This window comes from Crocuta crocuta, unplaced genomic scaffold (genome assembly GCF_008692635.1).
Source record: "Crocuta crocuta isolate KB4526 unplaced genomic scaffold, BGI_CrCroc_1.0 scaffold266, whole genome shotgun sequence".
Classification (NCBI taxonomy): Eukaryota; Metazoa; Chordata; class Mammalia; order Carnivora; family Hyaenidae; genus Crocuta; species Crocuta crocuta.
In genome coordinates this window covers 2231752-2246577 of record NW_027531005.1, presented here as the reverse complement: position 1 = coordinate 2246577, position 14826 = coordinate 2231752, and positions in this window count along the sequence as shown.

The following is a 14826-nucleotide window of genomic DNA, read 5'->3' as shown; positions in this document are numbered from 1 at the left end:
GTCCCCGGTTGGGGAGAAGTAGCATGAGGGCGCCCAGAGAATGACCTGGCTCCTATAGGGGCCAGGGGAAGGCTGTCTCAAGATGGGCCACTTTGGCTTGAAGATTATTTTTGAGTTAAAAACAATCAAAACCCAGCAGATTCAGCAAAAGCTCTTTACCTCTCCCTCAACTGCCTAAAACTAACTTAGATAACCTGCTCTGGGGCGCCTGGGTGGCTCAGTCAGTTAAGTGTCAACTTCAGCTCAGGTCATGATGTCATGGTTCATGGGTTCCAGCCCTGCATGGCGCTCCGCACTGACAGCTCAGAGCCTGGAGCCTACTTTGGATTCTGTGTCTCCTCCCTCTGTCTCTGCCCCTCCCCTGCTCCCTCTCGTCTCTAAGATAAACATTAAAAAAAAAAAACAAAAAAAAACCTGCTTGAGGAAGAAAGCCATTACCATAGATAACTACATTATGATATAAAACTAGGTCTAGAAGACAGGGAGGGACCTAGCAAGGCCTGTTTGGTCAAAGACTTCTATGTCCCAGCAAACACATGTTTACCATTTATTCTTTCTCATCTTCCTGTGTATGTATTATATTCCTTCCCTTTAAAGTCCCAGACCTCTGCCTCTTTCTCCTTAGTTCAGAATGACACATATATCTCATTCTGTCTGACTGCCTTCGGAATCTCATGTCTGTGTGGATTCCCTGTACTTAGGAAATTAAATTTGATTTTCTTCTGTTAATCTGGCTCATGCCAATCTGATGCCTAGTCCAGCTGGAAGGACCTTGAAGGGCAGAGGAAATTCTTCCTCCTCAACGCTGGCATAGTCGGCAGGATAAAATTCCCTGGCTGGACATGAATCAAATGGTCTACACACTCTTCTACCCAATCCCATTAAACATCTCATAACTGTGTTGGTGAGACACTGTATATTTGAATATATGTTGCTTATGCATAGGCATTGTATGGTTTTGTTTTCAGACTCTTTTGAAAAGTGGTCATGTGTAAAAACCTAAAGTGTCTGATTAATGAAAGCACTCCAATCCTAAACTATGTTGATAATGAAGTTGTTTACAAAGATGGTGAAATTGACACATAAAGAACAATCCCTCAGTATAATAATTAGCCTCACACCAGACAGAATCTATGGTGTATCACTGCTTTTTAAAAAAGCATATACAGCAAGTTTTGTCGAACAAGAACTATGAAAAATGAGAGCAATTTGATCCACTAATTAGAATGCCTCCATCAAATCACAGTGCCTCAGCTAAGGTCACGTACCACTTGCTTGCATTTAAGGAGGAGAAAGGTCTCCTATTTTATACTTTCTCTTATTTATTAACATGTGAAAAGTTCCTGGTTTTTTATTAACCCTAGCAGTTGTTGGCATAAGAGATTAGTTTAGCAATTTGATGAGCTGAATTCCACAGCATGTTAAATTAGAATCCGAGACACTAAAGGCCCAAATCTAATTTCACCCTAGTTTACAGGGTTCTCTTAAAAATTCTGTTATCCTAATGCATACCTCTAATTCTCTAACTCTTATAAGAAATAGTAATTCCTACCAAATGCAAAGTCAGGGAGATCCTCAATTGACGCAGTGGAATATGTAAGTTCTTTATTTACTGGATCATTGACATTAGGCGCAGATATCCAATCTAATATTTCCTGAAATTGCAGTCCTTGTAAATTGTGGCAAAATGTTTGATCCGTGAGTTTTGCTAAATAAAGTTTTTTTTCACTTGGGCCATTAATTTAACCTAAATAAGAACTCTGTTTGCTTGTAACTGTGGAAGGTTCTTAAAAACCCAATCAGTATATGATTCAGAAGGCCAGATAAAAGAAAAACAGTAAAGGCAGGGAAACGTATTTTGTTTCTTTATAGGTATGGCCAGGAGTGACTTCCGGTCCCAGTATAGACACATTTTCAGCTTTAAAAGAGAATGCCAAATTATCTTCCAAGTCAGCTGTACCAGTTTGCAGTCCAAGTTAGTATACTCCTTGTCTACACCGGCTATTTTCTGACTTTTCAATGTCAGTCTGATGAATGCAACATGATATATCATTCTGCTTTTAGGATGCATTACCCTAATTAGGAATGAGACTGAGCACCCTTTCATATCTAGGGGCCATTGGGTGGTTTTTATTCTGTGAAATACTGTTCATGTCATCTATTCTTCTATTCAGTTGTTTGTATTTTCCTTACTGATTTCAAGAGTTCTTTATGAATGCTGGATATTAATCCATTATCAGCTGTATATAACAAACATGTTCTCCTCATTTCTACCCTACTTTTTCTCCTTTTCTCTTTCCTCCCCCCCCTCCCTTCCCTGTTACTGTTCCCCCAAATATCTATGGGTTTGGAACAAGAGGGGGAACAATCCATGTCAGCTCACCCCATCACATTCTACAGAAATTCTCTGTAGATGCTGCCTCTTAAATTTCCACATTCCTATAGCATTTTTGGCAGTTTTTCCTAGATAACTTTTTGGAAAACTAGACAATTTTTTTTTGACATGTGAGTTATTCATTTTCATTTTTAAATTTTTTTTTAATGTTTTATTTATTTCTAGGAGAGAGAGAGAAACAGCGTGAGCAGGGGAGGGTCAGAGAGAGAGGGAGTCACAGAATCTGAAACAGGCTCCAGGCTCTGAGCTGGCAGTCAGCACAGAGCCCGACACGGGGCTCAAACCCACGAACCGCAAGATCATGACCCAAGCGAAAGTCGGACGCTTAACCGACTAAGCCACCCAGGTGCCCCTATTTTCATTTTTAAATTGTGGAAGTAAAATAATTTTTTTATTTCTCCTGCTGAGTGCCATTTATAATTAAACCAATTTCTAATACTCCTCTAAAACCTTAACTAACTGAACACATAATTTTTGAGTAATTGCATAATTTATGGGCAATTTGACAGCTTTACAATGCTTAGCAAATTTTAATAACATTTGTTAGAACCATTTGCATAAGTGGTATTCTAAGAGTCAAGGTTTTCATTTTGTTCTTATTTTTCCTTTCGCCAAGCTCTTAATTCTGCATGAAATTTAACATGACATCTACAAAGATTCTTGTTTTCAATTCTAAGGTTAGATCTGTGCTCTTTCAGTGAATTATAAATTCTCCAAGGAGAGAGACCCTGTTGATTTTGTTCCCTAATGTATTCCTGTGCTGCAGTATCATAGCTGGCACATAATAGCTCATTCATAAAATACTTGCCTAATCAAGTCTGTGAAGTCTAGGTCCACAAAAATTTGGCCATTTATCTTTAAGAATCTAAAGGTGTTCATAGGCTCTGAACCAATACATCTGCTTCAAGGCATGTATTCTAAGAAAGAACTCTGATTAATGCAGGCAGATTTATATGCAAGGATGTTTATACATTCCCTATTGATAAGTTTGGGAACATAAATGTGAAATGTTCCACAATAATGAGTTTTTTCAAATAGTTATGGGACATTCACATAATGAAATGTCATGATGTCACTAAAATTCATGTTTTTGAAAAATATATAAGAAATGCATACAAAACAGTGTTCAGAAATAACACAGAACACAGTACTGCATATGTAGTATGATCCTAATTTTGGTAGATGATATGCAGGCATAGAGAAAACTGGAAAGAAATACACCAATATTTTTCAGTAGTTGTCTTGGGTGGTGAAACTCACCAATAAGCATGATTACCACATTAGACTGTAAACACCTTAAACTTAGTACCGAGTTGTTAACAGCTTGTTATTGCTTTAGTTTAGCACTGCGCTTGTGAATTATGGTACTCAACAATTAATTAGAATAATGCACTTAAAAACAGTAAGAATCCTTAATCCATCATTGATCATGTATTCTTAAACTTCATTTTGCATCATATAGTTCTGCTTGCAGACAGGCGATTGGTGGGCCATGCCAGCCACATCTACCCAGGCATTCCAGATCCTGGAAAAGGCAGAGGCCCAGGGGCACATTACATACCTTTCACCAGCCTTTAAGTGCCTGCAGGCTGTCATGACAAAGTGTATTTGTGGAATTTATGCCTTAGTCGTGTGAAACGAACTCAACATGCAGTGCATGTGCATCTTTGATCGGAAATAGATATATTTCCATTCATTTCTGGTGGGAGATTGTCAAACACGAGGCAATAAGCATGTGAGCTCTGCAATGTCTTCCATAAATTATCGATGGTGATTGCATCTTGGCTACTTAAGGATGATTTGGAGATTGGGGACATATGTTTTCATTAAGAAATATTCTGATTGTGTCATATTACCCATTGACTGCTGTTGAACAAGAAAGGCAGGAAGACTGGAAGGCAAACTACATTTGGGTCTATTTGGGTCCCGAGAATTGCAGTTTGGAAGACACAGGTGAGCAGGAATTGAAAATCTGTTCCAAAGCAGAGAGCAAAGAGGCAGGCTTAAAAAGGCAAAGAGGAGACATTCAGTAAAGCCACGTAAAACTGTTTGTCAAGCATTCTGATTGGTGTTGACAAGCTGAAGCTATTCTTATCTACACATGATTGGTTGCTAAGGGCTATCACTAAGCAAAAAGTCTGTTTCTAGGTAGAAGAAAAAAGTTCATTTCTTGACAAGGCAGCATTGCCGCCGGTACCCAAGGATGTTTGTGGTTTGGCAGTGACCTATATTTTAAAGTTTATCTTTTCTTTCAGGTGGGGATGTGCATAAACTCTGCTTCTTTAATGGCCCTTGCTGACTCCATGTTAAATAGCTGTCTTAGCAGTACTGACTCCATTTTGAAGTTTCTCTCACACTACTAAGATCTGATCCTATGAGGAAAGTGTGTGATTCCCACTGGTGGCTTGTTGTGGGGTCTGCTTCTTCATGCCTTCCTGGGCTTCTCAGTTACAGGTCACAAGTCCTTCTGGGCAGAAATGATGAAGAGGACTTTGGGAAAGTAAGAATTGTATTCTAGTGTCCCTAAGAGGGGGTCCTAAAAAAGTGTGACGGCTCTCAGGAAAGATCTTCTAAAATTCCTATAGCTACTTAGGAAGGAGAACTGCTCCTTCAGGGTCGTTCTACAGTCAAGTATGGATGCAGCAGCAGAAGCCGAGGGGCCCCCAGATCACACTGGGCACTAGCTGCACCCTGCTGTGACTGAGGTGATGGTGAGGGCGAGGGTTCTCTTGGAAGCTAGAATACCGGGCAGACAAACAGAAGGCTCTAAACCAAGCCCTCTTCTTCTCCCAAGGTGGGAGGAACAAGATCTGCACTTGCACAGTGTTCCACAGAGCATTCTTCACTCTGCCTTCATTACCACCCTAGGCCCCGTGCTCCCCCCGCCTGCGGTTAATCCAAGCATTTGGACCTGGGGAAATACGAAGAGTAACTAACATAGCCAAGAGGAAAGAAGACAGTGTTTCCAGGGCAGGCACTGAAACTGCAGGGTCACTGGGCTTTGGGAACCCCAATACCCAAGGATGCACAGAAATCAGAACCCCTCATTCATTCTCTAGACATCACATATACCTCCTGGGTCTTTGTTCAATCCCAAGGAGATGCAGGAGCCATAACCAAGATGGAGAATGAGACACCCACCAGCCTGACAGGAATGGGACTGGAAATCAGTTCTTTAAGTCAATTTCTTTGTATGAGTTCTATGTGACATTGCTTTCACAATGCAGTCTGTGGTCTAAAATTCATACCCTTTACGCTCACAACCACTGGGGTGGTAGGGAGTATGGTTTTTGAGTACTTGATAACCAACATGTCAGGAAAAAAAAAAAAACCCAAGTCATGTCAACAAATATTTAATCCCAACAAGTCGAGAAGCCTTTTGTCTTCCAGCACATGACAGCAAAGTGCTAATCTTATCACTGGCAAAATACCTTCTGTCACTGTCAGATGCCTCAGTTTTCTGTTGCCCCTAAATGCCACCCGTGGTTATATATTCTCCCAAGTAGGCTCCTCTTTACATAATTAACAACCTTCTGCAGTGGTTAATGGATGAGGAAAAAGCTCTCTAAGGAGCTGATCTTAATTCATCCCGTGTCTCCTACAGGAAGACACGTGCTTCTGTGCCAAAAGTAGACATGACATGACGGGGAATTTATACACGGCCTTTATGGGGTAATTTACTGGCAAGCTTGGGTGTATATTATTGTAAACTGCTGCAGCCCGTGTGATGACAAGACTAAGAAGAAAGGGTGAATAGCTAATCTTGTCGGTCCAACTGTTTTCTTCCTTGATAACATTTGTGTTATTACACTGGGTGATGAAAGATTGTAATTGGCTGTTGACACTGATTGAAGGAAGAAGACTTTTTTGTTTTGTTTTTTTAAAAGGAGAATTAATTAGCTTGGTGAGGGAGGTAACGTAATTCAAATCTGCAGCTCTCCACGCAGCTGCAAAACAGAAGTGAACTGTCAAAGAGTGTTTTCATCTCTTTCTTCCCCACCTGTTCCTCTCCCTTTGATGACATCTTTCCCTGGATTTAACACATGTAAAATGGGCCCACCAAAGAGACAGAGTCGGGGCGGGGGATGGGGAGCCTTCAAAAGAAAAAGAGAATATGTAGCTTTTAGGATTCACACCAGAAACACTGCAAATGTGTGTGTTCATTTGCATGTGTTTAAGCTGTGTTTGATGAAAATGCCAGAGACAGACAGACTGAGCCAGGCCAACTCTCTGTCACTCACGCAGGCCTAAACCAGTAACAAACAAGTGAGACTGGCTGCTTGCATGGCAGTCAGAAGAAACGGATCTAGGGAAGTCGACGCATCTTGGTTTGTCTGGTTCAGTCCCCAGGTACTGAAGGGGCATGTAAGCCTATTGTCCTGCAAGATGCACTATCTGCTTGTACCAATAACCAACATACGGTCCCTTTTCGCCCACAGAGAGAACATGGGACCAAAAATTGGGATTGATGTGATGTGGACCCACACAATTACCTCCCTCACAAAACTTGTGAAATGTTTGTTTCTTGTTTCCACAGCTTTAAGGACTGCGAGTCTAGAAGTTTGAGATTTCAAGGAAAGAATGCTTTTCCCAAGGGATGCAACAGAGGTTCAGTTGGGGAGGAAGTGGAGAAGGCCACCTGGTCACTTTTGGCTTCTTAGGTCACTGGGGCCAGTGGGCAAAAGGACTGCGATCACTGTTTGGGGGAATTTGGATCCTGATTATGAAGGGGAAACAAGGGTCCCGCCATCCCACAAGGGTAAGAAATGTTTGCAACTCAGGGCGCTCCCTGGAAAACTTTCTTGGTACTTACGTGTCCAGAGAGGTTCAAGTTAATGAAGACAACACCACTGGTCCAGGCAGGAACAGGCTCCAAGCACTGCAGGAGGGAGGCCTGGGTCATCCCCATAAAGTAGAGACCCTTGAGAAGCTGAGGAACAGGCAGACAGAACATAGTGCAGGAAGCGGAATAAGAAAGTTGTAAACCTAAACCATGGCCTTGAGAACAATTTCTAAAATGAAGACTGTCACAAGCCTACCTACTTTGCCCTTTGCATTGTTGCAAATATATTCATGATTCAAATATATTGCATGAATATATTAGTGCATTATTAGCAAATTAATTTTACCACCAGTGACAAATTCCTCCCCCTTTTCATTTTTTACACAAGACGGGGTGGTTAGCTTAATCTTTGGTTTCAGGTTAGGGGACAGCAAAGGGAGTTGCAACTGAACTGGGGATGGTGCCTTTGGATGGGAGATGGCCCGTCACATCTGGCAGGAGTGGGCTGCTTCACCCGATCGTTTGTCTGGAAGTTAGATATTACTGTTTTATAGACTGGCCATGGGGTGGATCGCCCGAGAGCCATCAAGCCATCCCCCCCCTCTAATTCTGATCTCTCCCTGTCCCAGAGGGTTTGAGGGTCTTAGAATACACATTCCCCAGAACATTCGCCAGCAGTGCTGTGGGATGGATTCCTCTAACGACATGTATTTGTGTGATGTGGGAGGCAGAAGTGAGACCGAGGCATAGAATCGATCCTCTGGCAAGAGTGGGCAGACAGGCGGGATTGTGCAAATGTGCCATTTCATAGCAGCTGCCCCTCACTTGCTTTGAGTGGTTTAAGCCGCCCCAGTCTGCCTACCTCCTGTGAAAAATAAGCCATCAGGTTAAGTTAGGGTGATTTGGGTCTCTGTCACATGCAGCTACACCTAATCCTGATAAAATTTGTGTAAAAAGGATGGCAGTTTCCATTTTTTGCTGAAATTACATGTGCAAACACATCTGCAGAGACCAGTGTTTTCTAGAATTAAAATGTGAGCAGTCCTGAAATACTGATTGTTGTTTCAAAGGGGCATATTAGACAATCCCGCGGATAATGAATGGCGCGTTACTCCATTTGTGCCAAAGATAGTCAATCACCAGAAACGAAAGCTCTTGTAATGATCCTTGCATAATGGTTGCAGGTTTATTATCAAAGTATAATTCAGGGATGGCATGTATCCAGGTAGATGAGATAACATAATTTAAGTGCTTTCTGATATAGAACTTGATTAATGCACACATTAAACATTCTATAAAGTATAGCTACTTAAGTAAATTGTTGATAAAGGCCTTGTGACTTAATGACCTAAGTTTCCATCCTGCATATTTGATATTATTGATTAACCTGAAGGTCCTGTGGTTCAGATACCAGGAATAATAGGGACATTCTGATGTGAACATTTAAGAACCACGACTGTTTCAGAGTCCTGTTTTGCCACTAACTTTCTGGTTTTTCTTTTCTTGCTCGAATTACAGAACGGATCATAAGCTCTCAGAGGAAAGGTAGAGAATGAGATGTGAATTCAAAGATACATGTCAACATTATCGGCGGCAAAACTGATTCAAGACTAATTGCTGACTTTTAGCATGTAGAGATTCATGCCAGTCTCTTACTAAGATTTTGGAGCTGGTATAGTGCTGTGATTAAGAATGTAGATTCTGGAATCCTTCTTCATGGGTTCAAAGCCCAGCTCCAACCACACATAGATTAACTGAGGCATTGGCTCTTCTGTGCCCCAGTTTCCTTATGTGCATCTAGGATAATTTTCTAACTCCAGTGATTTGTCATGAGGATTAGGTTGAGCAAAGTGACTCACGTGGTAAATACATGTTTACTGTTAGTACTATGTCACTCCGTTTAATTGTCGGAATGAAATACATTATTGTTACAATGTTAAAGTCCCTGGGAAATTGATACAGATGTGTGGCCTTCATGAACAGAATATGTTCATGCAGTAAACTTCATTTGAAGCTATTATAGGAAATAATAAAACTCCAATAATTATCGTAAGTTCCCTTAGCTTCAGAATGCATCTGTGCACCAGAGTCACATGCAATAATGAAGCCAGATGCTGAATTCTTGAAGTGCTGATTAAGAAACAATCAGACATGAACATAACAATTTTAATGATGGGATGATTTTTATTAAGTTAATCTGCAGATAAAGAACATCACTGAAAAGCTTTGGGTATTAGCCAGATGTGCTCCCTTTTTCTTTTACGAAGTTTTGACATTAGTACACACTCAGTTAATTGATCTCTGCTCATTTATGATGGTGGCTGGAACACCGAATGTCAGACAGGGACAAACAAATGGGATCTTTTCGGACATTCCTATGTGCTTGAGCCCTTATGAAATGAGAGAAGTCTGCAGGCTGAGCTACTGCTGTCTTCGCTACAATTACTCTCTGCTGGGCCGCTGGGGTCACAAGCCCCCCCTGTAGAAGACTGCGCCACCGGTGAGACACACAGCATGCTGAGGAGTTGAACTTGACCATGATTTCATCTCCCAAAGGGTTTTTTTTTTTAAATTTTCTGGAGGCTTGCGGTTCAACACATTTTGGAGTTCACCCTCCTCTATGTCTGTATGACTTGAGCGTCCTTTTGTTAAAGTTGTGCTGTGGTTTTTAAAGAGATGAATTCTTTTCTATGTTTGTTTATTTTTGAGAGAGACAGACAGACAAAGATGAGGAGGGGCAGAGAGAGAGAGAGAGAGACACAGAATCTGAAGCAGGCTCTGAGCTGTCAGCACAGAGCCCGATGCAGGGCTCAAACCTACGAACCTCGATATCATTACCTGAGGCGAGGTCAGATCTTTAATGGATTGAGCCTAGGCATCCCTTAACAGGCTGGATTTTAATCATGCTACACATTTAGTGCAAAATCTCCCATTTGTTTTTTCTTTCTGTGTTCTGGATCTAGGGGCTACCAAATGACATCAAAAATAGATTAGGTGTGGCCAACTGCTTGGAAAGTTGCTTTCATGTTAAGATTTACTTAAAAGTAACAGATTGGAGATAAAGAGAACTGGCCATTGCAGCATTACAAAAATCAGTGTTTCTATTAAAGCAGAGGGTTGAAGAGATCTGCTACAGCACCTTACTGCCACGAGCCTCTAAAAGCCCCACACGTAGGCTGATCTTCCTCACACTTGTAAAGTAGAAGCAGACCTGCAGCCTGAGAAGTGGTTGATGATTGGTCCAGCTGCTGAGTATTAGGAAGACAGCTTGCTTACAATCATTTGTAGTAAAATGTACCCGCACACACCATCCAAGGCCAAAATTGGAGAGCTTTTTGAAACAGCGCACAGCCCTTGAAAGGTAATGGTGATGGGAAACACCTGCAAGAAATGTATCACTTTTATTAAGAAACGACGTACAATTCAAGATAAAAACCAGGTGTCTGAGAAATTGTTTCAGAAGGTAGAAAATTGCTCTTTAGAAGAAATCATGGTAAAAAAGACCCATTCAGTTTGTTTGGCAAAACATTTTATTCTACAAAATTTCACTCTCCTCCTCAACTCTCTGCACAGATAACTCATAAGGCTGGAAGCCTGCGTTTGAGATTTACAAGCTCAAAATCTGAATATGGACTAACGTCTTTTAGGCCTTCTACATACCCTCCTGGTATGCAGCCTCTTCTCCCCCAGTTTCTGTGCTGAAAGCAGGATACTGAACGAAGAGCAAAGAAGCTGGATAAATGCAATCCCCTCTGTCCCTTCCCATCCCTCCTCCACTGAATTTGTTCAGAAATCTCACTTTAGAATCATCCCTTTTTCTGGAGGAGGATGCCATTCTCTGGATGAGAGTAACTAGCACAGAAATGACCTGTGACTGCAAGTGGCCACAGACATTTTCACTGTGCTGGGGAAAACCGTTCCTTCTCTCCTTGGTTCACAGGCATCTGCCTGCATCTCAAAAGATATAAATAATTCAACAGGCCAACGAATTATTACAACTTTTTTTTCCTGAAAAGGTATGGGTCTTATTTCTTTTAAATGTAGACCAAGCTTCACCCCCTCACCATCTCTGGTTCCCTTGCAGTCTGCCTCACTTGGTTCAAATTGGGGATATTTTGTAGAATGGTTAGCAATTTAAGTAGGTAAAGCTCAGGGGAGGTGTCTCAGAATGGTACTGAGCATAGACAAATAGACACTGAGCTCCAGGCATCAGCCAATACCGGTTTTGAAGATGAAAGTTTCCCTCCAGGCAGCCTACTTCAAAAACTTGAGAATCTCTAATGCCACCCTGAGAGGCATCTCCTTGCACTGAGCATCAAATGACGCAAGGTGCTAAATTCAGAATGCTCTTCCCCACCCTAACATCACCAGGCAGTCAACACTCCCTTGGGTATGTCCTCCATTCCTTCTTAGAAATGTTAGAAATCTTATAAATGAATCTTAGCAAGGTTTCCTCTTATTTGCTTTCTCGCCAACCAGCTAATGAAGAGTGGGATCATATATCAGGAACCAGCGGATGGTTTCTCAGAAATCTGATGGAATAAGAAATCTTGGCAAGCATTAATTTATTCTCTGAATCCAAGTCAGACACTGGGCTGGGGCTGGCACCACAGAAATGGAAAAGATGTGATCCCCGGTTCCTCCCTCTTCTGTAGTATCTATTAGCAGGAAGCTTCTAGAAAGGCACACTACAAAGACTCCACCCTAGCTTGGTATGTACTGAATATCTTCCAATGCTTATGATTAATTTTTACTTACAAATATTGTTTATAATCATTTTGTCTTAAAGATCTATTTTTAAAAAATGTTTTTAATGTCTATTTTTTGAAAGAGAGAGCAAGTGAGTAGGAGAGGGGTAGAGAGAGAGGGAGACATAGGATCCAAAGCAGGCTCCAGGCTCTGAGCTGTCAGCACAGAGCTTGATGCAGGGTTTGAACTCAAAAACCATGAGATCATGACCTGAGCAGAAGGTGGTGCTTAACTGAGCTACCCAGGCACTCAGGGTTTTTTGTTTTTTTTTTAATTTTTAAGTAATCTCTACAACCAACATTGGGCTCGAACCCATGACCCCGAGATCAAGAGTCACATGCTTCTCTGGACCAGCTAGGCGGCACCCCTTGTTTACACTCATTTTAAAATGTCACTTCAATCATAATAATATCCTAATAGATTTTATCTACATTTACAGTTGTTTCAACCTAAGAATCTACTGTCACCAATAAGATCTCCTATTTTCCAGAATAAAGCTATTGAGACCAAAACGCTTTGTTTATCTAAGGGCAGAAAGTCATAATTCTATTTACTGCAGGCCAAAAAGAAACAAACTACAACATAGGACCTTTACGATTGGGTTCTTCTCAATGTGTATTTATGCATCTGCTCAGGTCTTTGTCACATTCCCCTGCAGGGGCCAAGGGCAGCCCACCCATAATGTACCAACCACAATGATATACTAATCACCTTGAATTGAAGCTACTTGGTAAACTTTGCAAGGATACTCCGACCCTCCTTGGTCCCTCTGAAAGCAGAAAATAAATCTCCCATATGAGAGGTACCCTCCCTGCACTAAGAATGTTTTTTTAAAGACATCGTTATCACCAGAGATAGGCACTTCGTAGCAAAGAAAGCTGTAAATAAACCTTTCTACTTTTTGACTAATCTTCAGCCCAAATTCCACTTAGAATTCCATACTAAAACTCCCAAATATCTGTTTTCTTTAACCTGTCAATTTCTCACAGATTTATCCTTTGTCTGAAATGTATAAAAACGGCCTGCCTTGCTCATTTCTTTAGGTCTCCCTTTCTTTAGTGGGTCTCTGCACAAAAGAAAAGGTGGTGATTTTCTCCTTTTAATCTGTGTCATATGACTTTTCTTGGTCCAGCTAGAAGAATCTTGGACAGAAGAAAATGTCTTCCTCCTCTTCAGTTGGCATAGTTGGTGGGATGAACCTTCCCTGGGTGCTTGCTGTGAAGATTCTGTAGCTTTGAGATCTTGGGACATCTGGCAGAAGGTAAGACTTCTTACCACATTGGTCTCCCAGAATCTGTCTGCAGCGAATGATGGAGCGAGAATGGTGAGGATCTTTATTTCTCTTTCTAAATTTAGATTAGCAGGAGAAAATATTGTGGAACTGGTTCCTTGGGCTTAGCTACTCCTGCTGGGGTGCCCTTGGTTTTACTGATCCATTTCCTCTAAGAGACTGTCACTATTTTCCTTTGTGTCTTTTGTGTCATCATGAAAAGGAATCACCAAACTTGAGGAAGCTCCATTCTGTTTCCGCAGTGGCTGCACCACTTCGCATTCCCAACAGTGTACAAGGGCTCCGTTTTCTCCACATCCTCACCAACACTTGCTATTTCTTGTCTTTTTGATTCTAGCTATTCTGGCAGGTGTGAGATGGTATCTCCTTGCAGTTTTGATTTGCATTTCACTGATGAGTGATGTTCAGCATCTTTTCATGTGCCTGTTGGCCATCTGGATGTCTTCTTTGGAAAAAAATGTCTATTTGAGTTCTCTGCCCATTTCTTAATCAGATTATTTGGGGGGGGGAGGATGTAAAGTTGTATAATAAGCTCTTTACATATTTAGTATATTAATCCTGAATCAGGTATATCAGTTGCAAATATCTTTTCCCATTCAATGGGTTGCTTTTTTATGTTGATGTTTATAATGGTTTCCTTGACTATACAAAAGCTTTTTATGTTGCTGTAGTCCGATAGTTTAATTTTGCTTTGGTTTCCCTTGCCTGAAGAGATAACCTAGAAAAATGTTGCTAAGGCCAATATCCAAGAGATTAATGCCTATGGTTTAAGGAGTTTTACTCTTTCTGGTCTCACATTTAGGTCTTCAAACCATTTTGAGTTTATTTTTGTGTATAGTGTAAGAAAGTGGTTCAGTTTCATTCTTTTGCATGTACCTGTCCAGTTTTCCCAACACCATTTATTGAATGGACTGTCATTTTCACATTGTACACCCTTGCCTCCTCTGTTGTAAGTGAACTTACCATATTAGCATGGGTTTATTTCTGGGCTCTTTATTGTGTTCCCGAGATCTACATGTTTATTTTTGTGCCAGTATCATACTGCTTGCTTTGATTACTACAGCTTTGTAGTATATCTTAAAATCTGGGATTGAGATACCACTAACTTTGTTGTTCTTTCTCAAGATTGCTGTGGCTATTCAGGGTTTTATGTGGATCCAAACAAATTTTACTATTATTTGTTCTAGTTTTGTGAAAGATGCTATTGGTATTTTGATAAAGATTATATTTAAGTCAGCATATTGCTTTGGGCAGTATGGACATTTTAACAATACTGGTTCTTCCATTTCATCAGCATGGAATATCTTTCCATTTGTTTATAGCATCTTTAATATTTTCATCAATATTTTATAGTGTTCAGTTACCAAGCTTTCACCTCCTTGGTTAAGTTTATTCCTAGGTATTTTACTCCTCCTGATACAATTGTAAATGGGGTTGTTTTAATTTCTCTATTTCACTATTAGTGTACAGAAATGAAAGATTTCTGTATATTAATTTTATATACTGAGACATTACTGAATCTTTGATGGAGTCTTTTTTTAAAAGTTTATTTATTTTGAGAGGGGGAGAGAGAGAGAGAGCTAGCACAAGCAGGGGAGGGGTAGAGAG